The sequence below is a fragment of the Arvicola amphibius genome, chromosome 12 (genome assembly GCF_903992535.2).
Source record: "Arvicola amphibius chromosome 12, mArvAmp1.2, whole genome shotgun sequence".
Taxonomy (NCBI): domain Eukaryota; kingdom Metazoa; phylum Chordata; class Mammalia; order Rodentia; family Cricetidae; genus Arvicola; species Arvicola amphibius.
The window spans coordinates 150,557,057-150,576,053 of record NC_052058.2 but is presented as its reverse complement, the minus strand read 5'-3'; the positions used below and the strand labels follow the sequence as shown (position 1 = coordinate 150,576,053).

Genomic DNA, 18,997 nt, shown 5'->3' with positions numbered 1-18,997 from the left:
TTGTTGGTGGGAGGGCCAGGTGCGATAACTTATCCTTCTCCTTAGAAGGAATGTCTCTCTCTGCATGCTCTACATGCCACGGAACTCCTAAGAATCTCACTGAGATAAAAGACTCTTTTTAAAAAATATTTATTTATTTATTATGTATACTATATTCTATATATGTGTGTATGCCTGCAGGCCAGAAGAGGGCACCATACCCCATTACAGATGGTTGTGAGCCACCATGTGGTTGCTGGGAATTGAACTCAGGACCTTTGGAAGAGCAGGTAATGCTCTTAACCTCTGAGCCATCTCTCCAGCCCCTAAAAGACTCTTGAATTTTGGTAGGATTTATTTCCCGTGTGTATATGTGTTATGCACATCAATAAGCCCAAAGTTGGTTCTGAACCAACGAGTCCAGAGTGTTGCTGCGTCCTGCTCACTTGGCCCAATCAGCATAATGTCATCGACATAGTGCGCCAGTGTGACATTTTGTGGAAGAGACAGATGATCAAGATCCCTTTGAACTGACCTAGGCATGATGGCACACACCTTTAATCCCAGCACTCGGGAAGCAGAGGTGGGTGGATCTCTGAGTTCAAGGCCAGCCTGGTCTACAGAGTGCGCCCGGAACAGCCAGGAGATGATCCTAGTAAATTGTGGCACAGGGCTGGAGAGTTAACACATCCTTGAGGTGAAACTATAAAGGTATACTGCTACCCTCACCAACTGAATGAAAATGACTTTTTGTGGTGCTTAAGGACAGGTACTAAGAAAAAGGCATTTGCAAGATCAAGAGCTACGGAGCATGTATCAGGAGATGCGCTAATCTGCCCAAGTAAGGACACCACATTTGGTACAGCAGCTGCGACTGGAGTCATTACCTGATGTCATTTTCCACCATCCACCTGTCTGCTGCTCTGGCCGCAGACAGTTAAAGAGTGAGGTGGCAGGAACCACCAGCCCTGCATCTTTCAGCCTCGATGGTCACACTTCTGCAGCTCCTCCGAGGAGGCGCCATTATTTTTGATTTACTCTTTTTCCTGGCGGAAGCAACTCTAAAGGCTTCCATTCAGCCTTTCCAACCATAATAGCCCTCACTCCAACAGGTCAGGGAAACAGTGTGAGAATCAGACCAACCTCTTTTTTTTTTTTTAATATTTTTTACTTACATATACAACATTCTGTCTGCGTGTGTGCCTGTAGGCCAGAAGAGGACACCAGACCTCATTACAGATGGTTGTGAGCTACCATGTGGTTGCTGGGAACTGAATTCAGGACCTTTGGAAGAGCAGGAAATGCTCTTAACCGCTGACCAACTTCTAAGTTTATCTTTCCCAATTACACATTCTAGGACTGGGACAATAAGCTCAAGATGAGTTTGGGACCCACCGAACCTACTATGAGTTGGACTTCAGCCAAAACTCTGTTAACCACCTGACCTCCATAAGCCCCTACTTTAACTGGAGGGCAACAACATTTCTTGGGGTCTCCCGGAATCAGCAACAACTCAGAGCAGAATCTAACAGACCCTGGAAAGTCTGGTTGCTTCCTTTCCCCCAGTAACCTTGTAAAAGGCCGTAGGTCCCTCTGGGGAAGAGCTGGAGGAAGGCTAACAGTCGAACTTGGAGGTATTTCATCAAGGGTCTTCCTCAAGAGACCTGGCTGTCCCTTCAGTCAAGGGGTTCTGGGTCTGCAAACCAGCTCATCTGGAAATGGGTTCCAGGCCAAGATTCCATTTCACCATGATCCAATGTAGCCTTTCTTTTATTTGAGAACTTTTTCTGCTTATACAGGTCAAACAGAAATGCAGTAGGCTTCTGATCTATTTCATGCCCAGAAACACCATGATTGATTAGCCAGTAGCAAGGTCCGCGTGAGTCGCGCCACCACGAAATCCTCTTTGCCTGTTCTGCCCATTATGGACATTGCTTTGGCTATGTTGCCCATTATGGTCTGGCACAACAGAAAGGGCAACAACAGAGCTCTTCAGATGTGCTGGTGCCCCCCTCACCAGTCTGCATCTTCTAGGATTAGCGACGGGCACGTCTTCTGGGCCTTCCCACTGTGGAGGATTAAGTTTTGCACAGCGTACCCACTCTAGTATTGCAATTTCCCTAAGCCTTAAAATCCCTTCACCGACACTGAGCCAAGGGATATAAGGCATCTCCAACTCTTTCAGTAGGCCATCTTTGATAACGGTTTCAGCCAGCCATTCAAACAGTACTCTTTTTGTACTATGCAAGCTTCTGTATTAAACCTAGAATCTCCGCTCAGTGGGCCCATATCAATAAATTCTGCCTGATCCTGTTGTAGGTCCCTCCTGCCGTTATCTCACAGCCTTAAAACCTCATAGATACTCCCCGGATTTTTGCTTGAACAAATTAGCAAACTCACAGAGCCCTTTAGTAGTGCAGCCCACCTCCTCATGGATTCCTTTAGGGGTCTGCTTATTCTTGTCCGGTCGTAGGTCTAAAGGCAACTATCGGTGGATCCCAAGAAATCTCAGTATTGTTTTGCCTGACATTTCCTTCTGAGAAAGTCATTGCCGGCTCAGCAGACAAGAAAGGATGAATCTTCTCAGGTAAAGGCGGAGAAGACAGTATCTCAGAGGTTGGGGATGGGAGTAAATCCGCTAAGGATGAAGAGGCTGCTTCCTCAGGTGAAATCCTTAAGAATCTGAGGATTCAAAACTCTCAGCTTCAGTAAGGTCCTCCACACATCCTCATCCTACTACAGAATCTCATTTTCTAACTAATTAATGGCTTCATATCCTCTGAGGGTGTAATTCAGTCAGTCCTTTGTTTGTTTGTTTGTTTGTTCGTTTGTTCGTTTGTTGAGACAGGACAGCCCTGTATGTAGTCCTGGCTGTTCTCAAACTCACTCTGTAAACCAGGTTGGCCTCGAACTCAGAGATCCACCTGCCTCTGCCTCCCAAGTGCTGGGATTGAAGGTGTGCGCCACCATCGGTCTGATTTTCCACAACCTGAGCTCTGTGGCAGCTGGAGGGAAGATTCTCCTCCAGGGTGTCCTTAGAAAACTCTTGACTGTTTATATGCCTCTGGAACTGGTCAATTTTATCCCTGAGTTCGTTGCTGACCTTTCCTGTGTTCTGAGATGCCATTAGCTGGCTAACTTTGCCTCAGGGTGCATTATGTCCCTTTGGTATTTTATACACAGATTCTAGGAGCAGTCAACCAGCGTCATCATTTTCCTTAATTTCCCAAAAATTGTCAAAAGTTTTATATATAGTCACCAGATCCATTACTTCCCACAAACGGTGAATCAGGATAATCAAAGGCATTTGTCTCCTCTGTTTGTAAAACAGTGCCTTTCACGGGCTTTCAGTACTCCTCCAGCTGCCATTAGAGTTCACAGGAGCTGGAGAGGCTTCAGTAACCACAGGCAAATTGGAAGACCTATTCCAGATACTTAAAATTCATTCTTAGCCCTGTGGTGGTGGCATACACCTTTATTCTCAGCACTTGGGAGACAGAGGCAGGTGGATCTCTGTGAGTTTGAGGCCAGCCTGGTCTACAGAGTTTGTCCCGAGACGGTTAGAGCCGTTAACACAGAGAAACCCTGTCTCGAAAAACCAATAAACAAACAAACAAAAATTCATCCTTATACTTCTGTTGCTCTAGAACCACTTCCAGGGCCAAAATCTGTATTAGTCAGGGTGCTCTAGAGGAACAGAACTGATAGGCTGATATATATGGCTTACAGGCTGTGTGGTCCGGCTAGTCCAACAGTGGCCGACTGCCGACAGAGTCCAAGGATCCAGTAGGTGTTCAGTCCACAGGACTGGGTGTCTCAGCTGGTCTTCAGGAGATGTCAGAGTTGTGAGGAAGGCTCTAATGCCAGTGAAGGAATGGACCTGGCAGCGAGATCGAGAGCAAGCAGGCAAAGACCAAAGGCTTCCTTCTTCCATGACCTTTATATTGGCTGCCTCCAGAAGGTGTGGCCCAGATTAAAGGTAAATTTTCCTACCTTAGAAGATAGGGATTAAAAGTGGGTCTTCCCACTTCAAATGACTTAATTTAAAAAAAAAAATTATTCACCCCGCCACTTGGATTTTAGCTGATCCTAGATGCTGATATCCAACCAAAGAAGAGCTATCATAGCCACCATGCCTGACAAGACAGAAGGGGAAGATGTCCCCCAACCGTGTCCCTTTGTGCTGGAGGCAGCATTGCTGTCAGATTCTGGTGTCCTATTGACACCACTTCGAAGTTTCCGGGTGAGGTTAAGGCTGAGGCCGTGGAGATGACCAAGAGCCAGCCTGTGTTGTTCTGATCTAGTCCCGGGGATGCCTGTCTCCTGGGGACCCTTGTGCCATTCATCACAGTGCCTGGAAATGTGGCTGTGACTTTGAAAATGCCTCCCCTCTTTGGGTTTACCTGACCTGCAGCTCCGGCTCACATAAGCCCAGCCTGATCATGGTCTCCCCCATCCTCAGGACCCTAAGAATCTCACTGGACCCAGACTTGCTTTAGATGACTCTTGGCTGAGTGTGGGCTGCTGACCCACCAAGAACGCCCTCAGTGAGGATGAAGGGAAGCATCCAGTCTCTACCCACTTGCTGGTTGAGAGCTGGGGCTCCCCAGGACGGGGGTCAGAACAGCTTCCTTTGCTATCTGACCTTCCTGGTGTGGGCACAAGTGACAATAGGTACAGGTCCCTGCCTCTCAGATACTGGCTTTTGCTGATGTTTGGGGACACTGAATTGTTCGAGGAAGCCCATCATGTGATCCCTACTTCCTCTTCCTGTGGATTCCTAGGATCCTGCATCCCTTACCTCTGCTCCCATCTGCGCTCCCCGTATCTGTGGTCTGGAGCCTCCATGCTTGCTTGGTATCAGTAGAGCTCCCAGGTGCTTCTATCTGCCCGGTTCAGGCTCTGCTGGAAGCCACGTCCTCTGCCCTCTGCCTTTGGAAAAGATGTAATTCAAGCCCCAGCTCTAGCACTCAGCTTCTCTTCTCCATGGCAACTGAACTTCTGGGGATGGGGATAGGGTGAGTAGGCGGGCAGTGACTCTCTGGATTCCTGACACTGAGGTTCCACAGAAAACAGGAACACTTGGCCAGAGACATCAGTGGGCATTTGGTCCCTGATGGGCACCAAGCTGGCATAGGAGAGCCAAAGGTGAGGAAGTAAGTGTTCTTGCCCTCCATGCTGGGAGTCAGTGTTCCTGCTCCCACACCCTGGGCCAGGCATCTGCACATCGTAGCAAACACAACTGAAGAGCTGTGTCTGCTAGATATTTTCTGCTGGAACTGACTGGCCTCTGCTTCCAACCTCTTGTTTGGAATTACAGGTGGGTCCCACCACTGTACTCCCCCAGGAACTACAAAGGATGGAAGGGGTCTTAGGGTTTCTATTGCTATGATGAAATGTCATGACCTAAAGCCAGTTGAGAAGGAACGGGGTTTATGTGGTTCACCCTTTCACATTACTGAAGGAAGTCAAGACAGGCAGGCACTCAAACAGGCACTCTGGAGGGAGGAGATGATGCAGAGCCCGTGGAGGGGTGCTGTTTTCTGGATTGCTCATCATGGTTTGTTCAGTCTGGTTCCTTATAGAACCCAGGACCTCCAGGCAGTGGGTGGCGCCACCCACAATGGGGCTGGGTCCTCCCGCATCAATCGCTAAGAACATGCTCTTCAGGCTGAGGGCTCACGCCTTGAACAGCAAGCATGAAACAGAGTAAACTAGAAATGGCTTGAGTCTTTAAATGCTCAAAGCCTTCTGACACACTCTGAATTAGTCAGGGCTCTTGAGAGGAACAGAGCGGATAGACTGAATCTATCTGTACACAAAGAGGGTTTATTAGGGTGGTTTACAGGCTGTGGTCCGGCTAGTCCAACAGTGGCTGACTCCCAACAGAAAGTCCAAGAATCCAGGGGTTGTTCAGTCCATGAATGTCTCAGCTGGTCTTCCGTGTACTCCAGAATCCAAAAGGAGCATGCTCTAATGCCACCGAAGGAAGGAACCAGCAAGAGTGAGGACAAGCAGGCAAAGTCCCAACAGTTCCTTCTTCCTTGTCATTCACACAGTCACCAGAAGGTGTGGCCCAGACACAAGGCGGGTCCTCTGACCACAAGTGTTCTGGGTTTAAGTGGGTTTTCCTACCTCGAACGATTCAGTTAACTAAAAATCCCTCAGAGATGTGCCCATCTGCTTGGGTTTTTAGTTAATTCCAGATGTAGTCAAGAATAGCCACCATGGGCTGGAGAGATGGTTCAGTGATTAAGAGCATTGCCTGCTCTTCCAAAGGTCCTGAGTTCAATTCCCAGCAACCACATGGTGGCTCAAAACCATCTGTAATGAGGTCTGGTGCCCTCTTCTAGCATGCAGGCATACACACAGAATATTGTATACCGCCTGCCCAGGGGTGGTACCCACCCACAGTGGACTGGGCCCTCCACAATCATTAATCAAGACTTACCTATAGGCCAATCTTACAGAAGTATTTCCCCAAATGATTCTATCTTGAGTTACTTTGAAACAACAAAAGAAAAGAAAAGCAACATAGTCACCTCCCAATTTTGCTGGCTGAGCCTCCCTTCATTGTCTAAAATCAGTATCTTTCAAGTCTGGCTGGTCCATGTCTACCTTGTATCCAGTCAGCAGTGGCTAGGGGAGCGTGGACCCCACAAGAGTGATTGACTTTTGTGGACTTCCTGGCAGGACTCAAGGGATGACAACCAATAACGGGCTTTCTCTGTAAACTTAAAAACCCCACCTGGAGCTGTAGCCCTGCTTCCTGGGCTTCATGTAATCCTTCTGTGACCACAGCTAAGCTGAGCCTGGGACTCCTTCAGAGAGACAGATGGGCCGTGTGGTGGGGGTAACAGAGGAACAAAGGCAACCCAAGAGAACGGCCCTTCCAGAGGACCCAAGAAGCCCACACTGCTCCTGAAGGACTAGACACCAAAATTATTTTTAAAATTCTGACATTCACACGCAAGAGTGACAAGGGCCATTTGCTTCTAGAATGTAGGAGGCATTCTCATGGCGGTAAACACCTGTCCCCTCCCTGTCTTTCATCCCCCCCCCCCCCCCCGCCGTAGGGATGGATGACTTATAACTTAGGCACTCCTGTTCCTGAGATGGAGTGAAGGGGTTCCTTCTAACAGAGGAGCAAGAGCATTTCCATGCATACTCTCGACCCGTAAAAATGTCTACGTAGCCACTCTTTAAAGCTACGACTCTGTCAGAGAGACATGGGTACTTCTCTTCACACTTGGCAACGCTGACGTTTTGATCTGAAAAGACGTGGCATATCAACCGCAAACGTGGCATATCAACCGCAAGAAACCCATTTACTACCGTGGGCGGGTAGAACAGGTACTGTGGGTTCGGGTGGCTACTGTAGGTCAGAGCTGAAGGTCTCAGTTTCCTCGGTGGCAGTAGGTTCATCCCACTCAGGGATACTCGGTGTGGGTGTGGGGGTGCATGTTTTTAATCCTGGCACCTAGAAGACAGAGGCAGATGAATAATTGTGAATTCAAAGTCAGCCTGATTTACATGATGAAACCTTGTCTCAAAAAATAAAGCAGCAAACCAAACAAACAAACCAACCCTAGGGAGGCCATGGCTCTGAGTCCAAAGATGTAACAATTCTTTAGAAGCAGAGAGTTCTGTCCTTCTGTCTGGATGTCTGAAGGTGCGTGGTTGATCGGCAGTTATGATTCACCAGACAAGCTTTAATATATATATAAGTCAGTTTTAATAAAGGAAAGGAAAGGGAACTTACAAATCCAAGGTTCCAGCGAGGAGGGCAGGAAAACAAAGAGCAGGCAGGCCGAAGGCCCGCAAGATTTTATAAGTCAATATTAGCCTAAGGGGGACACGCCTAAGAGGGACACGCCTAAGAGGGACACGCCTTTAGACCAAGGGGGACACGCCTTCAGACCAAGGGGGACACGCCTTACAAAACAAGGTTTTGGGCTAGGCTTCCCCTTCATCTCCCCCTTTTGTCTAAATAAGACAGAACCAAACCAAATACAACTATATTCAATAGGAACAAATAATAAATATAAAATTACAAACAATATTAAGAAGAAACATATAACAAAAGTTTTACTAAGCATTCTATTTCAAGGAGTCTAAATAATGTAGAGGGTAACTACAATTATCTAATCTTCAACCCCATCAAAGATCTGAGAAGGGAAGTAATATTACTTAAGCAACCAGGAAGTACAAACAAGAAACTTCCAAAATGTGCAACAAATGACAGAGACAGCTAACTACCTGGGCAGTCACCCAAAGTTTCGTTTTGCAATGTTGAGGCAACCAACTTTGGCTAAGGCCTAACACAACTGACAACATTTTTCAAAGGCAAGGAACTTTTTGTAGAACTGTCCAACCCTGTCTTGGCAAGATAAGACAATCCTGTTTTTATCCATTTACGGATACTCTGAAACTCTGTCAGTGGTCGAGGTATGGGCTTTTTCTTTGCCTAAAGGCCACTTCTGCCAAGAAGAAGACAATCTCCCAGTGGAGTGTCTTTGGTGCTCAACATTCTCTCGGGAGTAGAGTGGTGTTGCCAGGAGTGATTGTGTCTCATAAGTACCAAACTCTAGGTTAGATTAAAGGCCATGTTCTACAGCTCTTCAAAGAGGTCGAAGATTATACTATCTATACTAAATATAATTTCTATGTATCTAAAAAACCTGAAAAACAACTGTTCAATAAATGAGGACAATATCCCCAAACGTAAACAATGTCATTATACAAATAATATCAGAGGTAGAAAGGTACATTGCAATATGATAAATATCTCAATATAACAATTGTTTTAAACAGAGGTAGAAGCATACTCTCATACAATAGAGGTAGAAGCATACTCATATACAATGTTCAATATACAAGAATCAACACCAATGCAATTTTCTAATAACAATAATTCACAAATACTAATCATCCTATCAAACCAGGTAATCCTCCCCCCCCCCTTTTTTTTTTTTTCATAAACACCCCTGAGTCCATATAATACCTCCCCCATCCCCTCAACCCTATACCATCTACTAAATGATGTCCCTAAACCAGAGGGCAAACTCTGTTGGGAGAGGGGGCGTCGTCCTCTAAGATTGCTTCTAGCTGACATGGGGGCGACGTTTTTCTCAGGGTGTTCCATGAAAGCAAATGATGGTAAAATTCCCAGAATAACATTTTGTCGAGGAAATTGTAACTAGCCTCTGAGTGTTTTGAGGAGGTCCGGCCAGAGTGTTGTCAAAATTGTACACCATTTGAAACTGTCTTGTGTAGTTGGTACCAAAAAAAAAAAAAAACCAAAAAAAAGGTCTAATTTTAGCGCTATTAAAAACATGACGTCATAGTAACCAGGTGAAATCGATGTTGTGGGGCCCCATCTTCATCCTGGAAACTTCAAAGATTACTGAAGGAAAATTTGTTGTTTGTTACAGGAAAGGTAAACATTATCTACAAAGACATATACAGACATATATATTCGATGGAAGGTATAATAAAGACAGACACAGATATGAGGAAAGGCAAAGAAAGTTTATCAAGTATCATCATCATCATCATCATTATTATTATTATTATTATTATTATTACTATTATTATTCTGTCCCATTTCATGGCTCCTGACCTGAGACAGAAACTCTGAGATATCTCTTGTAAACAGGCTTGGAATTGAAGAGGGACTGAGCCATAGTCCAACTCCAAAACCAGCTCTATATACATATAAATAAAAGCACAGTAATGCATATATATATATATATATATGTATATATTTAAAAAATGTTTTATACTTACTAAACCTATTCAGGTTCTGTGTTGATCCATATTAGGTTGTAACTAGTGTCCATCCATCAGTATTTAAATATCCAGGGTCCCTTAAGTTCTTTGAAGATGAGTGGTTTCCTGTGGAGATAAGAAAAGAACCCTGTCCCCAACCTATATGCTTTTCTTACCATCAGTATGATCATCATCCTTGTGAATGAATTATTTTTCTTTTCCAAGGGGCTTCTTCTCTTCAAACCGAACCTTTATTAATTTTGACGGTATCCACAATTTTTCCTCTCCTGTGGAGACAAGAGCAAAACCCCTTCCCCAACGCAGCACATCTCCTGGCTTCCACTGCGAGGTCAGCACATCCTTGAAATAAACTGGTTGATTTAATTCAGCAGACTTTTCCATTATCCAATGTCTTTCTGCAGCCGTTGTCCCCTTCTCATTAGCGTTGAGAAAATTCAAGGTTAATAAAGCACTATGTAACCTATTTCTAGGGGTATTTTCCACCCCTTTCTGTTTGTTTAACATGTCCTTTATAGTTCTATTTGATCTTTCTATGACTGCTTGACCTGTAGGATTGTATGGTATACCTGTAACATGCTTAATATTGTAATAAGCAAAAAACTGTTTCATTTTCCTAGAAACATAAGCTGGACCATTATCCGTCTTTATTTGTGTAGGTATACCCATGATGGCCATAACTTCTAATAAATGAGTGATTACTGAATCAGCTTTTTCTGAGCTTAAAGCAGTTGCCCATTGAAAACCTGAATAAGTGTCAATGGTGTGGTGTACATATTTTAATTTGCCAAATTCTGCAAAGTGAAACACATCCATCTGCCAGATTTCATTCCTTTGAGTGCCCTTTGGATTAGCCCCTGCAGGCAGTGGTGTTTGGTTATAAAAAGAGCAAGTAGGGCATTTCTTTACAATTTCCTTAGCTTGTTGCCATGTAATAGAAAACTCTTTCTTCAAGCCTTTGCTATTGACATGATGTTTTTTATGAAATTCAGAGGCCTGCAGCACACTACCAATCAACAATTGATCAATTTCTGCATTACCTTTTGCTAGAGGACCTGGCAGACCCGTATGAGATCGGATGTGTGTTATATACATAGGGCAAAGCCTGTTCCTGATCATGTCTTGTACCTGGATAAACAATGAGGTTAGTTCTGTATCATCAGGTATAAATTCAGCAGTTTCAATATGTAAGATTACTCTTTCTGCATATTGTGAATCAGTAACTATATTAAGCGGTTCTTTAAAATCCCTTACCACCATAAGAATGGCATATAATTCTGCCTTCTGGACAGAATCATAAGGGCTTTGTTCCACCTTACTCAAATCTTCTGATTTGTAACCTGCTTTCCCAGATTTATTAGCATCAGTATAAAATGTACGTGCTCCAGTTATTGGAGCATCACGGATGATTCGGGGGAGAATCCAAGAAGTTCTCTTTATAAAGTTAAGCCTCTTGCTTTTCGGATAGTTGTTATTGATTTCTCCCAAAAAATTAGCGCAAGCTCTTTGCCATGGTTCGTTATCTTCCCACAATTTTTTTAGTTCATCAGCAGTGAAAGGAACTATAATTTCTGCTGGGTCTATGCCTGCTAGTTGACGAAGTCTCAATTTGCCTTTATTAAATAGACTGCAGAAGCTTTCAACGGTGATATGGTCAGACATTTTTTTTTCTTTTTTTAATCAAAAGAAATTTTACCTGAAATGACCGTTCCCTGCCAGTAGGTCGCTAGGGCAATAACCGCTCGGCCAAACCGAGTCTGCAGTACTGGTGGAGCTCGAATGTTGGGACTCCGGCAGTAACCGCTAGTCTCCGGCAGGTCAGGGCCCAAGCCGAACTCAGCCGGGACTGGTGCTGCCTGAGGGGTTAGCGAGCTCGGACTGAGTCACCAGCGCGCACACACACGTCCTTTGCTCCGTACAAGTGGGGCTCGGACAGGCTAGTATGGGAAACTGCTCTGAAGCAATCAAGAGCCCAAGGCCGAATCCCTGCCACGCAGTGTGGGAACTGGAGCTGAAGGCTCCCAAATGCCCGAGTTGGACGCCAAATGAAGGTGCGTGGTTGATCGGCAGTTATGATTCACCAGACAAGCTTTAATATATATATAAGTCAGTTTTAATAAAGGAAAGGAAAGGGAACTTACAAATCCAAGGTTCCAGCGAGGAGGGCAGGAAAACAAAGAGCAGGCAGGCCGAAGGCCCGCAAGATTTTATAAGTCAATATTAGCCTAAGGGGGACACGCCTAAGAGGGACACGCCTAAGAGGGACACGCCTTTAGACCAAGGGGGACACGCCTTCAGACCAAGGGGGACACGCCTTACAAAACAAGGTTTTGGGCTAGGCTTCCCCTTCAGATGTCCATCTGCCCAGATGTCCATCTGCCCTGATGAATTGGCTCCTAGGATGGATACTTGTTTCCAGTGTCCATCTTTGTGGGTACCTTTCCTCAGTATTGATAAAAATGCCATTTCTTTTTGGATTTAACATAATTTCTTCATTGGCTCTTTGAGAATTTCCCATCATGCACCCTAAGTCTACTCACCTCCTAGTCCCTCCACATCCTCCTCTCTCCCCTGCAGCGGTTCCCCAAGTGAAAAATTTAAAAAAAAAATCAAACCAAACCAAACAAAGCAAACAAAGAACAAAAACAAAACAAAACAACAACAAAAACCTCTTCACTCCCCCATCTTTCCAGCCTCTCCTCTTCATTGTCCTGGTGGCTTTGGGGGCCTTGGTGTGTCACACAGTAGACCCTTTTGTCCAATCAGCTTGACTTGCAATGAGTCACTGGTTTGGTTCAAGGCTTCTGGGTTTTGGTACACCTCACGACTGGACCCTCATGGAAACTTCCCTTGGACATGGACATTCTGAAGCTTCCCCAGTCCTGGAGATCCTGCTATTATCATTCCTGGAGATCCTGCTATTATCATTCCATGGGACCAGTTCCTTCAAGAGCTCCACCAGGCTGCCTGGGCTAACCCCCTTAGGCAATGGGTGGAGCCAGCTCTCCTACATCCAGGTAATGAGTGTCATCTCTCCTGAGTGTGGGTGTGGGGGGCAGCTCTCCCTTGAAGGTCCGGACCAGGTGTCTTGTTGCAACAACCAGTGAGGGGCAGGGCCAGCTATCCCAGGACCAGCAAATGGCAGGGCCAGCTCAGAATGGCCCTCTGATGCCATATGAATGGCTCCCAGGGCCCCTGAGGTGACACGGGCCACAGACATTGACACAGACCCCAGATACAGCAGGACCACGGACCCAGACTTGGCTCTCGGTAGCAGCTCTGGTCAGATGACACCCATGTCCCCAGGTGGTGGCACAGGCCCCTCAGATCTATATGATCCAGCTGCAACATGACCCCCAGATTCCAAGGTCACAGGTTGGGTCTCAGACCCTGGGCTTCCGTGTAGCACCTTGTGGCCACATGGCCCACGGACTTCAACACAGAACCCGGCTGCGGTAGGACCACGGACCCAGACATGGTCCTTGGCAGCAGCCCGAGTCTGGATGCCATCATTACCCCAAGTGGCAGCGCAGGCCACCCAGTCGTCATGGCACCAGAAGTAGCATGGCCCTTGCACTCCAATACAACTCCAAGAGACAGCCCAGACCCCAGGAAGCTGCATGGTTCTCATGGTAGCAGGAGCCTAGGACATCGACAGACAGAAATGCCACTTCTAAAATCCAGTATTTTCTGAGTATGTCTAGTATCTATGAATATATAGAATTATATCAGAGACAGCAGTTTGGTTGTCTTTATCTTTAAAAGAAAGATTTTATGTGTGTGTTTCTGCCTGTATTATGTATGAACAAGTGCATCATGTACATGCAATACCTGGAGGGGCCAGAAGAGGGCGACAGATTTCCCCCGCAAAGGGAGTTATTAGGAGGTTGTGAGTTGCCACATGGGTGCTAGAAGCCAAACCTGGGTCCTCTGCAAGGACAGCAAATGCTCTTAACTGCTGAGCCATCCCTCTAGCCTTGAAGGGGGTTTGAGACAGGACCTCACTCTGTAGCCAGGCTGGCTTCAAAAGCATGGCGCTCCTTCTGCCTTAGTTTCCCAAGTGCTAAGATTACAAGTATGAGGCACTGTGCCTGGCTATCTCTCCCTTTTCTTGACACCCACTGTTATTGAGATTCCTGGAAACAATTTTGGGAGAAGTTGGGGATTAAAATAAAGGTCATGTTAAATATTCACTTTATCTACTTCAAAGCTATACACTGAGCCTTGTCGTGAAAAAAAAAATTAAATTAAATTGTCTTGGCCAGGTGGGAGAATCAGAAATTCAAGGTCATCCTTGGGCTACAGTAGGCCCTATTTCAAAACAGGAAGCTAAAGTGTCTTATTGAGCCATCTTTATCTTTAAGACTATCACCCAAGGGGCTGGAGAGCTGGCTCAGTGGTCAAAAGCACTGGCTGTTCCTGCAGAGGACCTAGGTTTAGTCCCCAGCAACGATATGGGAACTCACAACTGTCTGTAACTCCAGTTCCCACTGACTTCTGCGGGCACCAGACATGTACACAGTACACAGACATACATGCAGCAAAACACGCATGTACACAGTATACATACACACACGCAGGCAAAACACACACGCACACAAATTAAAAGAAGCCTAAAACTATTTTAAAGGTTCTCAACTGAAGTCTCTTTATTACATAGTTTTTCAGAAAGTTTTATTTATAAGATGAAAGAACTTACAAGTATTTCTATTATCTATAACATCTATCATATCTATTTATATCTTTTTATCTACCATATCTATCTGTCTATCTATAATATCTATCATCTATCTATCTATCTATCTATCTATCTATCTATCTATCTATCTATCTATCAATCATGTAGGAGTTTTGCCTGCTTGTATATATGTGCAGCATTTGTATGCTTGGTGCCCACGGAGACCAGAAGAGAACACCAGATCCCTGGGAGCTGGAGTTACCCATGGAGCTTCCATGTGGGTGTTGGGTCCTCAGCAAGAGCAGCCAGAGCTCTTAGCTGCTAAGCCAGCTCTCCGCCCCCTTTCCAGCATATTTTGTTGTTGTGGACGATCCTAAATTGTTTGCTTGGTATGAATCTTACAAACCTTATCTGTATTAGTGGTAATGGTGAACCTGGAGAGTACTGTGCCTTCTCCAAGCTGCACCCGTAGTCTGTGGCCCTTTCCAAGGCTACGGCACTTGTGGCCAAAGATGTCAGTCCACCCATCTCTCGGTGCTTGTGGACTGGTTTGGGTGTCAGAATTCCTTTGATAGCTTTATGGAGTGGATCAACGAGGATAACCTTAAATATTTCATATGTGAAATCTTCGCCAACCCAGTAAGAACTGAGGACTCTCAAAGCCGTAAAGGGTTGCCGTAAGTTGCTCCCATAGGAACTGGGCGTTTGTGGCTACCAATTACGGACACGAATCCTGAATATGACATAACCTTGCCTGGTGTTGTGTCCCCCCCAGCCTTTGTGCTTTATCAGGCCGGGTGGCCCGAGAAGCCCTGTGTAGCGCAGACAGCTGGTGGTGTTGCCAGCCACGGACCAAGAGAAAGTGTACCACGTCGGACTGCTTCTTCCTCCATAGCTCCCGGATGTATCGGTACTCACCCATCTTGGCTCACCTGATGGCTGCTGCCAGTCAGGCAAGGGTCTTCCCAGAATTAAAAAAAATACAATTTCATAAGCACCCCACCGGCCCTCTCTAATTCTTTCTCACCACCCCTCCCCCAATCCTTTTTACACTATCATTGTTCCGTTTTGTTTTCAGATGCCTACTATGTGATATTGGGATGAGAGACTTATTTCCAAAATCAATTCCCTGTTACATAGGGGCAATTGGTTGCAGCGCACCTGTGCAGTTAAGGGCAGGTAAAAGCAGTCGATGGAAGTGTACATCCTTGTGGGTGACAAGGACGCTTCCTGAGGAGAAGAGACTGGTCCATGACCATGTGTGTGTTTCTTTGTGTGGAACCGGTACACAGAGGAGACACCAATTATTCTTATCACCGGTTGTCTGTCTCTTCCGAGTTCCTGGCTGCTACTAAGGGGTTGCCTCAGTCCTCAGGATTGGGAATGGAACTTATGAACTAAACTGAGCTGGTCAGGAAGAACTGAGCTGTGAAGTTTTCCTTCCTGTCATCAGTGTGGCTGCCTCCCATGGAAACACCCTCTTTTGTGTTAGCAGATTAAAGCTGCAGCGTTTTTCGTTTCGTTTTGTTTTGTTTTGAGACAGGGTCCTACTAGGTAGCCCTGGCTCTCATATGGTGTAGACCAGGCTGGCCTAGAACTCAGAACTCCATTTGCCACTGACCCTCGAGTGCTGAGATTAAAGGCATGTGCCACCATTCCCAGCTGCTCATTCCTTTCTTTAAAGCTTAAAGCTTATTTGTGTGTGCACACAGGGGCCGCAGCGCCACGGAGGCCAGAGGAGAACACCCAGGAGGTAGTTCTCTCTACCACATGAATCCTGGGGCTCAAACTCAGGATTTCAAGGATGGGCAACAAGCACCTTTATCTGCTGAGCCAATATCGCTGGCCCCTGGATTTTACGTATCTATTTAGCTATTTATTTTGGCTTTTTAGTGGAAGAGGGAAAGGTATGGGAGAAAGGAGCGGTTTACATCTTTTATTGTTGAGACAGAATTTCACTCTGTGGCCCTGGCTGTCCTAGAGCACACTATGTAGACCAGGCTAACTTCAAACTCACGGACATTTGCCTGCCTCTGCCTCCCAAACTGGGACTGAAGGCGCCATCATGCCCAGCTGAGGAGTGTATCTGAGACAGGATCTCTTGTGGCCAGGTGAGCTGGGGTTTCGGTCACAGGTGAAAGAGCTCTTAATTGCTCTTTATTTTTCTTTGTTTCTTTGTTTCTTTTTTTGTTATCGGCTAAGTGTCATTGACGAACTACTTTGCACTCAGAAGAGACTGGGCTGGGCATGGATTGTCACATTTGCAGAGAGTGCTCCCCTTTGTATAATCTTTATCATTTACCTTGGCTCTCCAATAATCTGGGATGCTGAAAGCATTTATGTACATCTATGGTACATGTATTTTTCTCTTAAAATTAATGTATATTAATTATATAAAACAATGGTATTAATGCATGTATACAATGTACTTTGACCAGTATTTTTTAAAAAGACCTTGACAAATACCTCTCTTAGATTGAAAATTCCTTTTTACTTATCATGTACACAATTTTCTTTTCTTATTCTTTTTTTCGAGGCAGGGTCTGGTGTATCTTGGGTTGGCTTTGAATCCACCCTGTGACAGTGGGTGACTTTGAACCCACCCTGTGACAGTGGGTGACTTTGAACCCACCCTGTGACAGTGGGTGACTTTGAATTTCAGTTCCTCCTGCCTTTACCTCCCAAGTGCTGGAAGTACATTCTTGCTCTCTGTTTTGAGACATCTGAGAAAATTTTCTCCCAGCTCTCCGCTGTTGGGAATTTCACAGGGACTGAAGTGGGGTCTCATTCTGAGCTCTATTCTAGGGCCTGACCTAAGCCTGGTGGTAACGACCAATTCTGACCACAGGAATGCGGGCTCCTGCTCTGAGAATGATGTCACCTGGGCACTCCCAGGGAGGAACTGTCACCCTCTTTAACTGATGGGGAGATGGAGTGATGGGGAGGCTGCTTCCTGAAAGCCCTGGAGTCGAGTGAGCAAGCGAGCATAGCACATCAAGCATGGTGGTTTCCTTCTGTAATCTGAGCTCTGGATATCATTGGCCGGTCACCCTAGTTAGCTCAGGAGTTCTTGATTCAGCCAGAGAGCCTGTCTGGGACTTGAACCCAGAGAGGACACTTCTTCACTAAGTCACCATGCATGACTGATCGGAATCCTCGGCTCTGCTCACCAGCACGGACCGAGCTTTGAGTCATTCCACACTGACCAAGGAGCCCTCATGTCCCTGTCTGCTCTTCCTGCATCCGTCACATCTGCTAACTTCTGGTGACTGCACTGGGTCGTGTTTCCACTCAAACAATCTCAGCTAAAGAAAGATCCGCTAAGTCCTTGCTGCTCTCTGTTTACTCACAGGGCTGGGCGTGCAAGTGTTTGCCTAGCACACGTGCACACACACAGTGGGCGCTGCAGGCTGCAGAGATGGCTCAGTTAATGTGTGCCTGGGGCTGGAGAGAGCAAGCAGTTGATAGGGTGTTTGTTTCTTTGTGGGTGTGGGTCAAATGTCAACTGTATCTGTATGTGGGGTAGAGGTCAACCTTGGGCGTTATTTCTCAGAACCTGTTTATCTTGCTTTTGGAAATCAGGTCTTTCGCTGGGACTCAGAGCTTGCTGATTCAGATCAGGGTGGCAGGGTTCTGTGGCCCTCTGGGCCCCAGCAACCCTGCCCCCCACCACACCAGGCTTTTTATGCTATGCAGGTGTTGGAGACAGAAGCTCATAATTGCAAGGCATGCTCTTCACCCCCTGCTATTCCCTCAGCCCGGGCTGAGGGTTCACACTCAGAGATCTGATTGCCTCTACTGGGATTGGGTCACCACTTCCTGCCTAACCTAACCCTTCTGTGTGTGTGTGTGTGTGTATGTGGGGTGTGTGTATGTGGGGTGTGTGTGTGTGTGTGTGTGTGTATGTGTGTGTGTGTGTTTAGCTCTAGCTGTCCTGGAACTTGCTTTGTAGTTCAGGCTGGCCTCGAACTCAGAGATCCACTCGCCTCTGCCTCCTGAGTGTTGAGATTAAAGGCAGGTGCCACCACCTTCCCGTTTAGGTGTTTTGTTGCTCTATTAAATCACAGGTTTTAGCCACTTTCCTACAACAGCTGCTGTTGGAAGCTCTGCACCAACAGCTGAAAGCAAAGTTTTGAAGAATCTGCAGCAAGTGTAACATGCTATGAAAAGTCTGCGATCGCTATTGAGAAGAAGCCGCAGGTACGGCTAACTCCGCAGCAGCTGCTTGGCTAAGTGCTCAGATGAAGCATCATAGTTTCAGCAGGAGACCATATGATTTGAAAATGAGGTTCAATCTACCCCGCCCCCCTCCGCTCCCAGGGACTCCCTGGTTTAAGGGCCTTTGTCACTTTATAGAAGCATCAATTGCGCAGTTATGTAAAAACAAGAAAAAGCATAAAATAAGGACTTTCTGGTTGATTGTATTTGCGTGTGTCTCTAGAACTGATAACAAACAACTACTTTGTGTCTACTAAGTACAAGAAAGCAAGAGGAAGCCAGTTCCGGCGCTGAGGCAGGAGGGCAGCCAGGGCCACCAAGTAAGTTCCGAAC

General features: G+C 46.1%; 1 pseudogene; it reads right to left on the bottom strand.

Annotated features, from left to right (window-relative positions):
• Positions 1–14,862: 14,862 nt before the first annotated feature.
• LOC119802494 lies at positions 14,863–15,368 on the bottom strand (annotated as a pseudogene).
• Positions 15,369–18,997: the final 3,629 nt, after the last annotated feature.